Here is a 10,353-nt window from a genome sequence, read left to right as displayed (position 1 = left end):
CCCCCGCCCCGCCCCCACCTCCCCGGGGCTCGCCCGGCCCCTCCTCGCCACCCTCCCCGCTGGCCCCGCCCCCTCCCTCCTCTAGCTCTAAAATAAATTAGCCACAGAGGGGGGAAAAAGAGCAAATGACCCTTGGTGTGGAGAGTGTCCTTGCGCCACTTCAGGCGCGCCCGCGCCCGCCCCCGCCTCTCCCGGGCCGTCGGAGCGGGAAGTTGGGGTGGGGGTGGAGGCTGGGCCGGCGGGCAGGGGTGGGAGAGAGGCCGGCCGAGAGGGGAAGGCCGGGATCCAGAGGCCCGGCCGGCCGCCGAGCTCGTCCGCTGGGGGTGTGAGCGGCTTCCTGGGTCGAAGGGCAAAGGGGAAGGCAGCCGGGCCGCTCGCCTCACCGGACGCCCCTCTCCCAGGACTGCCTTGGGCCCTGGCCAGGCCACGTGGGCTCAGTTCCCTTCCCCTGCCCCTAGGTGAGCTGAGCTCGCGCTAGGTGCGGTGCGGAATTCTGCTTTGCCCCGGGGGCGCAGAACGCGCAGCCCGGCGAGTCCGGGTCTCTGCCTCGGTGCCACTCGAATGCAGGTGCGTGCTGGGAGGAGGGCGAGCCCTGGACGCGGCGGGCAGCGGACCGTGGAGCGTGACTTCTAGGCTGGGGGCTTCCCTGGAGGGCTTCCTGGAGAGGCGGGTGTTCACACTAGGCCAAGTGGGATGAAGGCACTGGGGGAAGTCAGGGTATCAGTCCCAGACCTCCAGTCTGTGTGTTCTGTCCCAAGGCCTTTGTAGGTGGGAGCATGCGTTCAGCATCCGCTAGGCCGGACACCCACAAGTATCCAAAAGGCAGCGCCTTGCCCTGGGGTGGGTCCCAGAGAAGGCTTTGGTAGTGATATAGGCCAGGAACCCACTGTCCCTCCGCAGGCCGTGGCAGAGGGTCCAGGGAAGAGTCCTGGGTGGATGTTGGCCCCCAGAGGGGCGTCAGGGCCATGGGTGCCCCCGCAGTCCAGTGCCTAGGGCTCCTCTCTTCCCAGCTGTGTGTTCCTTGGGGGTGGCAGCCCCTCCGGATTGCCCTGTGCCCCTCACCCTCCCGCCTGCAGAGCAAGGCCCTGTCCTCTGCATTTTGCATGACCCCTGGGGTGGGACAAGCACTCCTGTAGGTGGCATTCAGGGAAGGAGACCGGCGGCATCACACGTCCCTACCCCCTACCCCACCCCACCCCCAGCCCACACCCGGAAGGCAGAGCAGCATCCAGGCAAGGTTCTGGAACTCACCACGGTCAACGTCATTTCCAGTCCCAGAACTCTGTGTTCCTGTGCACTGCTGACCCCCAGGACTGTAGCCCGGCACCGGGAAGGGATGTGTCCAGAGCAGGATCGGAAAGGGAGGGCTAAGGGGGAAGCCCAGGCTGGAGAGACTGGGAGGAACTCCTTGAGCAATTCTTGAGGAACAAGGCGCTTGGGTCACAGAGCTAAACACGGGCTGGAATTCACTGCATCCCCCCCATCCCACCCCCGCCGGCACACCAGCCAGGCTCCCCCTGGGTCAGAAGTAGGAGTTAAGGGCGAGGTCAGTGTCCACGCGCGAGCCACCTTGGCTGGGGGGGAAGCCCAGCTTTCTGGGTGTCCCAGGCTCGGGGATAGGGGAAGGTGTGGGCGACAGGAGTGGGGCTGGACCAAGCAGCCCAGCTTGAAGGAAGGAGTTGATGTGCACCCTGTGATTCATTGCCTCATCATCTCCACGAGCCCACGGGGAGAAAGGCCTGGCTGTGCGGGCTGGAAAGACAAGGTTAGCCCTCTGGAAGTCCTTGGCTGGGGAGCTGGGGACCATGGAGATGTGTTTGGTGGACCCCACAGCCCCAAGGTGAGGCCAGCATCTGCCATGTTTCCGATGGGCAAACTGCCCATCAAGGGCTGGGTTAGCAGGTAGGGGTGAGGTCGGTGGCTGCACCCTACCACCCCCATCCTGCCCCAGGGCTCAGACAGTGAAGTGTGACTCCCCCTCCCTGAGCTCATTAAAGTCCTTTTCCTGAATCACGCAGCCTCCAGGGTTGACAAACACTCCATCTTGGCCAATGGCCTCCATCTCTTCACCTCCTGGCCCGGGGGAGGGGTGGGGGGACAGGGGCAGGGGCTGATCTCTGAGGACTGCCACCTGACCTTTCTGCTGGCTGCCCTAAGTCCAGGGAGCTGGGCCCCGAGAGCCCCCCTGCCGAGGTCATTGTGATCGGTTCCAGGCAGGTCAAGTGCCCAGCAATGGATTGGATAATAATAGTGGTGATGACAGCCCCCTGGCTTCCACAGAGCACACACCACTCTGCCACAGCCCTTTGGCCTACATCGAATCCCCGGGTGGAGAATCCTATGGCCACCGCCCCTAGGGAAGGCACCTGCTGGGGCCCGGGAGGGGTGGGGGTAGTGACATGTGTAACATGTGTGTGACATTGCGACCAGGTCTTGCTGCAAGGGTGGAGAAGCTCCACGGGGCCCAGGGAGAATCCACGTTAAGCTTTGGCAGGGAGAGAGCAGAGTTCGAGGCAGGGAGGAGCAGGTGGGGTGAGGAGGAAGGAGAGAAAAGTGCCCTGGGGAGGGGTGAGGGTGGGGGAGGAAGGGAAGAACTGGCAGAGAGGAAGAGGAAAGGGTGAGGCGTGGAGGCCTCTCTTTGTGGCCCTGCAGCTGGCAGCTCCGAAGTCATTATAAGCAGGAAAGGAAGGAAATGTGTCTGGCTAGGGGTTTGGGGTGTGGCCAGGCGATGGCGGGGGGTGTCCAGAGACCCCTCCTCCCCCCTGCTGGCTGCCACGCCTCTCACCCTGGGCTCTGTGGCAGCCCTGGCTGTGTCCCCTCCACCCCTTCCCCAGCTTTGCCTTCCACTGAGCCACAGGCTGCACCTGGGTCCATTCCCCAGCCCACATCCCTAAGAGACGCCACAGGAATTGGACAGAGTGCTTCTCCCTCCAGGCAGGCAGACAGCTCAGTGCCCAAACACGGGGTGGGGGGGTGTTGGGAGAAGGAGATGGGCTGGCCACCAGCCTTCATTTTACCTCCCGGGGGCAACTCTTGGGAGTCCAACACCCCACTTGCCGAATCCTCACTCTCACCTGGCCCTGCTGCCTGGCCATTGAATAGACGCACACCCACCCCAGCCCCCATTCTGCCATGGATACCCCCAGTTAATCCCACCTAGTACCTTAGAGCCCTGCAAAATTTCTCACTGAACACTGGCACCGTGTTTATGCCTTGGAGTCTGCCCAGTGGACTCCTATTGATCCTACAGAACCCTACTCAGATGTAGCCTTCTGCACTTGTCCCCTACCTCCTGCAGAGCTACCAGCTCCACCCTTTTTTCCCCCAGGGGCTGAGCCCAGAATCCCTAGAGGCCACCCCCCCCCCACCTCCCGCCGGTGCTGCAAGACCTCCCTTGTAACCTGGGAGGGTACTGAGATCCAGCCCATCTGGCTCTCACTGGGCTTCCCTCCCTAAAGCAACCAGAGCCAGGGCCCAACAGAGAACTGGAGGCCGGCGCTGCGGCTCAATAGGCTAATCCTCCGCCTTGCGGCGCTGGCACACCGGGTTCTAGTCCTGGTCAGGGTGCCGGATCCTGTCCCGGTTGCCCCTCTTCCAGGCCAGCTCTCTGCTGTGGCCAGGGAGTGCAGTGGAGGATGGCCCAAGTGCTTGGGCCCTGCACCCCATGGGAGACCAGGAGAAGCACCTGGCTCCTGCCTTCCGGTCAGCACGGTGCGCTGGCCACAGTGCGGCGGCCATTGGAGGGTGAACCAACGGCAAAAGGAAGACCTTCCTCTCTGTCTCTCTCACTGTCCACTCTACCTGTCAAAAAAAGAAAAAAAAAAAAAAAAAACCGGAGAACTGGAAATCCCAGTGTCCTCAGCCTCCCCACCCCCACTCTGCCCTCTCTGGGCCTGGGCCTGACCAGGAGATTCCTCCCTGCACATCTGGTTGTGTTTAAATCCCACAGCACTGGGCTGCCCAGGCAGGTTCCCTGCTCCTCGGGCTTCTGGCCCAGCCTCCGCCCCTCCCTTCACCAGCCAACCAGGAGGTCTCTCCTCCAGGATGCCTTCCCTGACCTGCCCAGCCTGCACCTCGGCACCTTGCACCACTCCCTCCCCGGATCTGGGGTCTGTAAGGGCGCAGAGGGTACTGTGTGTCCCTGCAGGGCTCAGAGTGTGGAACCACACCCTCCCCAAGAAGCAGGGCTGGAGAGAATCCCCCTGCGAGCCTCCCTCTTCTCCCTTGCCTGCAGCTCCGTGTGTGTGTGTGTGTGTGTAGCGAGGAGGAGTGCCTGTCACTCTGACACAGAGGACACCTCCCAGGGCCACTGATCAGCTCTACGCCCCCCACCCCACCCCCGCCCCGTCTGTGTGCCCCTTCATTCATTCGTTGCTTCCGTAACACGGACTGGAGCCTGCGTGCTAAACGCTGACGGTAGAGATGTGAACAAGACTGCAGTGCTCCCCAAAGACACTCAGAGTGGAGAGGGAGGGGAGAGGCGGAGGAACCCGTGCCAGGTGCTGTGACGGGCAGAGGCCCTGGCTACAGCCCAGATCTCCCCCCCTCACCGTGGCGGCGGCAGGGTCAGGGGGTGGGGGTGGGGGGGGACATGTCCTCCTGCTGCTGGTCACCTCACCTTGGTGTGCGGTGTTCTTGGATAGGTGCTGAGCCTGCGGGCACTTGGGAAAGAGGTTGCCTGCCTGGCATTTTTCTCACGCCTTGACAGCTCTCTTCCCTCTGCCAGGCGGGAGCCCATGGGACCTGTTCTGTGACCAGCGGATGATGAGGGAACACTCACACGTGCGCGCGTGCGCACACACACACACACGGGGCACATACCCCTTTTGTTACGCAAGTAAAACACATGTTTATAAAAATCAAACAACACTGGGGCCTGCGTTGTGGCAGAATGGGTTAAATCGCCACCTGCAGTACCAGCATCTGGGCACCAGCTAGAGTCCCTGCTGCCTCACTCCCATCCAGCTCCCTCCTATTAATTTTTTTAAGAATTATTTTTATTTATTTGAAAGACAGAGTTACAGAGAGAGGGAGAGACAGAGAGAGAGAAATCTTCCATCCTGCTGTTCACTTCCCAAATGACCACAACGGCCAGAGCTGAGCTGAAACGAAGCCAGAACCCAGGAGATTCTTCAGGTTTTCCACGTGGGTGAAGGGGCACAAGGACTTGGGCCATCTTCCACTGCTATCCCAGGCCATAGCAGGGAGCTGGATCAGAAGAGGAGCAGCCAGGACTTGAACCAGTGCCCACTTGGGAATGCCAGCGCTGCAGGCTGGGGCTTTAACCCACTGCACCACAGCACGGGCCCCGCAAGTATAAATGTAAAGTTTCCTTTCTTGTCCATTTTTTCCCCCAGAACTGAAAGCCAAACGAACAGACTTGCAACCGCCACCGTTGTGCACTGCTTAAGGACACGTCTCAGTTAGGAGAGCTGGGAATGTATATTTTTAGTTTTGAGGAGCTCCCAGCCCCATCTCCTCCAGGCAGCCCTCCGGGACTGGCGGGCCTGGCAGGGTCGAGAGCACACGCTTCAGCTCCTACAAGCCTGCTGGGAAAGCAGTGACCGTCGCTTGGAAGCAGGCCCCGGCTGGTGCAGGCCCGGAGGGGCCCCGGCGAGAACAGCACAAAGCCGGCGCCTCCGGGGCTCCCGGGGAGAGGCTCCGCCCTCCGCGCCGCCCGGCCCGGCGTTCCTGCCGGACAATGGCCGCGTCGGGAATCCGGAGAATGAAGGCGGCCGGCTGCCGTCCCCCGTGCACGCCCCTCCGCCCCCCGCCCTCCCATCTAGCCGCGCCTGAGCCCGAAACGGAAAGTAGGGGCACTTTGCGCGGGGCGGGGCGGGCGGGCGGCTGCCGGCTGCCCCTGCCCGCGGGCCTGGGGCAGGTCCAGTGCCCTGCCTGGGCCCCTGCTTCCACGGCTATAAATAGGAAGCTCAGATTCAGTGGCTGCCGAAGTGCAGTGAGGGGTGCAGCCTTTGGAGCCAGGCTACGTGGGAGTTCAAATCCCGATCTATCCTTAACTCCTGGAGCCCCCTCTGTAAGGCGGGTCGGTGATAGAGACCTACTGCCCCCCACCCCCCCTTCACGTCTGCAGGTCCAGGGCGTGGATACTTGCCTTCCTCCTGCGTGCCTCTCTATGCACCCGCATTGCCCATAAAACTGTCGCACCGTGCAAGAGAGGGGGGTGGGGTTGGGGCAGTAAATAAAGCTTCCTTCCAATGAACAAAAATTCCTGCTGGAAATAAAGGCATTTCCTATGCAGCCATCCATGGCTAAGCACCGCGGGTCGTGGCTCATCCAGGCTCCTGGTAGCCCAATGGGGTGAGCAAGAGGGCTCTCCTATTCACATTTTAAAATGTTTTCTTTTAAAATATTTATGTACTTATTCATTTGAAAAGCAGAGTAACAGAAAGGCAGAGGCAGAGAGAGAGAGAGAGAAGAGAGATAGATCTTCCATCCGCTGGTTCACTCCCTAGATGGCCGCAGTGTCTGGAGCTGGTCCCATCTGAAGCCAGGAGCCAGGAGCTTCCCCGAAGTCTCCCATGTGGGTGCAGGGGCCCAAGGACTTGGGCCATCTTCTACTGCCTCTCTCTCTCTCTTTGCCTCTCCTTCTCTCTCTCTGTAACTCTTTCAAATAAATATATAAATCTAAAAAAAAAAAAAAAAAGGCAGAGAGAGAGAGAGAGAGCTCTTCCATCCACTGGTTCACCCCCCAGATGGCTGCAACCACCCAGGCTACACCAGGCAGAAGCCAGAAGCCAGGAACTGCGAGCAAGTCTCCCATGTGGGAGCAGGGCCCAAGCACTTAGGCCATCTTCTCCTGCTTTTCCGGGAGCATTAGCAGGGAGCTGGATTGGAAATGGAGCAGCCAGGACTCAAACTGGTGCCCATATGGGGTGCCGGTGTTGCAGGAGGTGGCTTTACTACACCGCAACTCCAGCCCTGACAGAACATTTCTTAAAAGAATGCCCTCCAGTGGAGGATGTTCCGGGTGCTTGGGTCCCTGCACCAGCGTGGGAGGCCGGGGCAGGGGGAGCACCTGGCTCCTGGCTTCGGATTGGACTGGCACAGCGCTGGCCGTGGTGGCCATTTGGGGAGTGGACCAGCGGAGGGAGGACCTTTCTCTCTGTCTATCTCTCTCACTGTCTGTAACTCTGTCAAATAAAAAAATTAACAAATTAAAAAAAAAAAAAATGCCCTCCTGGAGCTGGTGTCCTGGAGCAGCGGGTTAAGCCACCACTTAGGAAGCCAGCATTGCTTACTGAAGTGTCAGTTAGAACCCCAGCTGCTCTGCTTCTGATCCAGCTCCCTGCTAATGCACCTGTGGCATAGCAGGTAAAGCTGCCACCTGCAGTGCTGGCATCCCAGCCTGTTCTAGTCCTGGCTGCTCCACTTCCAATCCAGCTCTTTGCTATGGCCTGGGAAAGCAGCAGAAGACGGCCCAGGTCCTTGGGCCCCTGTACCCATGTGGGAGACCCAGAAGAAGCTCCTGGCTCCTGGCTTTGGATCAGTACAGCTCCCGCCATTGCAACCAACTGGGGAGTGAACCAGTGGATGGAAGACACTCTCTCTCTCTCTCTCTCCTCTGTGTGTGTGTGTGTACCTCTGACTTTTTTTTTTTTTTTTTTTTTTTGACAGGCAGAGTGGATAGTGAGAGAGAGAGACAGAGAGAAAGGTCTTCCTTTTTGCCATTGGTTCACCCTCCAATGGCCGCTGCGGCCGGCACATCGTGCTGATCCGAAGCCAGGAGCCAGGTGCTTCTCCTGGTCTCCCATGGAGTGCAGGGCCCAAGCACTTGGGCCATCCTCCACTGCCTTCCCGGGCCATAGCAGAGAGCTGGCCTGGAAGAGGGGCAACCAGGATAGAAACTGGCGCCCTAACCAGGACTAGAACCCGGTGTGCTGGTGCCGCAAGGTGGAGGATTAGTCTGTTAAGCCACGGTGCCGGCCCTGACTTTCAAAATGTACCTGAGAAGGCAGTGGAGGATGGCCCGGGTATTTGGGCTCCTACCACCACCCACGTGAGAAACCTGGATGGAGTTCCAGGCTCCTGGCTTCAGCCTGGATATTGCAGCTTATTTGGGGAATGAACCAGCAGTTGGAAGATCAATCTCTTTCTCTTTCTTTCTTTCTTTTACCCTGTATTTCAAATAAACAAATAAAAAGAGTGTTCTATTGGATTATCTATTGCTACGCACAAATTCTTCCAAATCGTAGCAGTTTTAAGCCACAAACATTTATCCTATATTTTCTTTTTTTTTAAATATTTATTTATTTGAAAGTCAGATTTACACAGAGAGAAGGAGAAGCAGAGAGAGAGAGAGAGAGAGAGAGAGAGAGGTCTTCCATCCACTGGTTTGCTCCCCAAGTGGTTGCAACAGCCAGAGCTGTGCCAATCCAAAGCCAGGATCCAAGAGCTTCTTCTGGGTCTCCCATGCGGATGCAGGGGCCCAAGCACTTGGACCATCTTCCACTGCTTTCCCAGGCCACAGCAGAGAGCCCGATCAGAAGTGAAGCAGCCAGAACCAGCGCCCGTATGGGATGCCAGCACTGCAGACTGAGGCTTTAACCCTCTACGCCACAGCACCACAGCGCGGGCCCCCATGAGTGTACTTTTGAGCTCCCATTGTACCTGGGTATTCCCAGGCACAGCACTTCCCTTTCTTTCATCTGGTCTCTCCCTCCCCTTTCAGGCTCTGCAGCTCCCCCAGGGAACCTTCCTTGACTAACATCTGCACAGCCTCCACAGTGTCCCAGCCCAGCCCGTTCCCCCCATCTCCACGGTCCATGCCCCAACCCCCCAAGACCAGGAACTTTCCCAACTGCAGCTCAGCGGTGGCCTGGACCCTGGAGAAGCTTGCCTGGTAAGGGCAGGATGCCCGGCCTCACCCCCTTCCCTCTGGAGAAGGGCTCAGATGGGGTGGGGCTGGTGAGGAGGGGCCAGCTGCCTGAGTGGCAGTGGACTTGTCAGCTTAATCTTTGACCCATGCCTTAAGGGGTCAGACCCAGTTCAATAGACCCCTCCAGGCTGAGCCCCACCTCATTCCCACAGGTCTGGGGGCTGAGGGTGGGAGAGGAGGAAGCCTTCTCCCAGAGCCCCTGGTTTCATCCTAGCCCCTGGGGCATAACCCAAGACCCCACCCCCCAACAGTGCCCAAGCCCCCTGGGGCAAGGCCCCAAAGGGAGGTGGAAGAGCTACAGAAGCCCAGTGTCTTAAGGGGTCCTGAAGCCCCTCCCTGGGGGTGGGGGGCCCTAGTCTCTGTCCCCCTTCTCTCCTTTGGAATTTTCTCCCAGAGAATGGCCCTTTCTGGATATGAGGAATGGTGGAATCCCACGTGCAAAACCAAGAAAGGCTTTGGCTGTAGCCTTGATGCCAAGCCTGGGTCCACCTCCTTTTCCCAGTCATCTGCCCAACTCCACCCATCCTTGGCCCGCCAGGAGTGCTATGCTAATGAGATGCAAAGCAGGCCGACACAGCCGCAGAGATTGGCTAGTGAGACAGACTTTGTCCGCCCAATCCCAAGCTGCCAGGAAGCCTGGGCTCTCCCCACCACCACCACCACCACCTCGGGCCAGGGGCCTGGTCCCCGCCCATAAATCAGTTCTGTCAGTGTTAATGGCTCCTGACTAATTGCCTGGACTTGGGCTCCAGGGCTTGGGTCGCCCACATTAAAATTCAATCAGGCCTGGAGCTGAGCTATTAAATATTCATTGGGAGAGCTTCCCGAAACACGGCTGGGGGATGGGGTGGGGTGGGGTGGGGTGGAGGGCCCGATTTCTCTCTGAGCTGACTTGCAGCAGGAGTGTGGCGTTCACTCCCGCAGCGAGGGTCGAGAGTGTTGGGAGGGGGCTGCCCTCGCCCCCCTGCGCTGTGCACATGCGCATATGCGTGCCGGCTCACCTCGCTTTAGGGACCCCGGAGTGGAACAGCGCCAGGCACAGGTTTCATCCTAAGCAGAGGTCAGGAGAGGTCCCCAGGTCCCTGGCCCCTTGCCCTTGCGCCGGCTCGGATGGAGCTGCGTGGTTAGTGAGGACATCAGTCTGGGCAGCTTGGGGATTCTGCTGGATGGGAGGAGGGGGCTCGGCACGGTCCCCCTCCCCTCTCTCCCCTGCCCCCAGGAATGCAGCCTGTCCCAGCTCCTGGGTCCTGGCCTGATGCTGAGCAGGCTGCCTGGAAGTTCTCAGTGAGGGGTGCCAGGGGGCGAGGGCAGGGTCTGGGGGCCCAGGGAGAGCCAGGAACTTGAGCAGAAGTGCCCCCCTGCATTCACATCACAGCCTTGGAAGCTCTGGAGAGAGCTCAATTCTCTCAAAAGTCTTGTTTGTTTGTTTGTTTGTTTATTTGAAAGGCAGAGTGATG

This window comes from Lepus europaeus, chromosome 10 (assembly GCF_033115175.1).
Source record: "Lepus europaeus isolate LE1 chromosome 10, mLepTim1.pri, whole genome shotgun sequence".
Classification (NCBI taxonomy): Eukaryota; Metazoa; Chordata; class Mammalia; order Lagomorpha; family Leporidae; genus Lepus; species Lepus europaeus.
Note: the sequence above shows the minus strand (reverse complement) of the source record.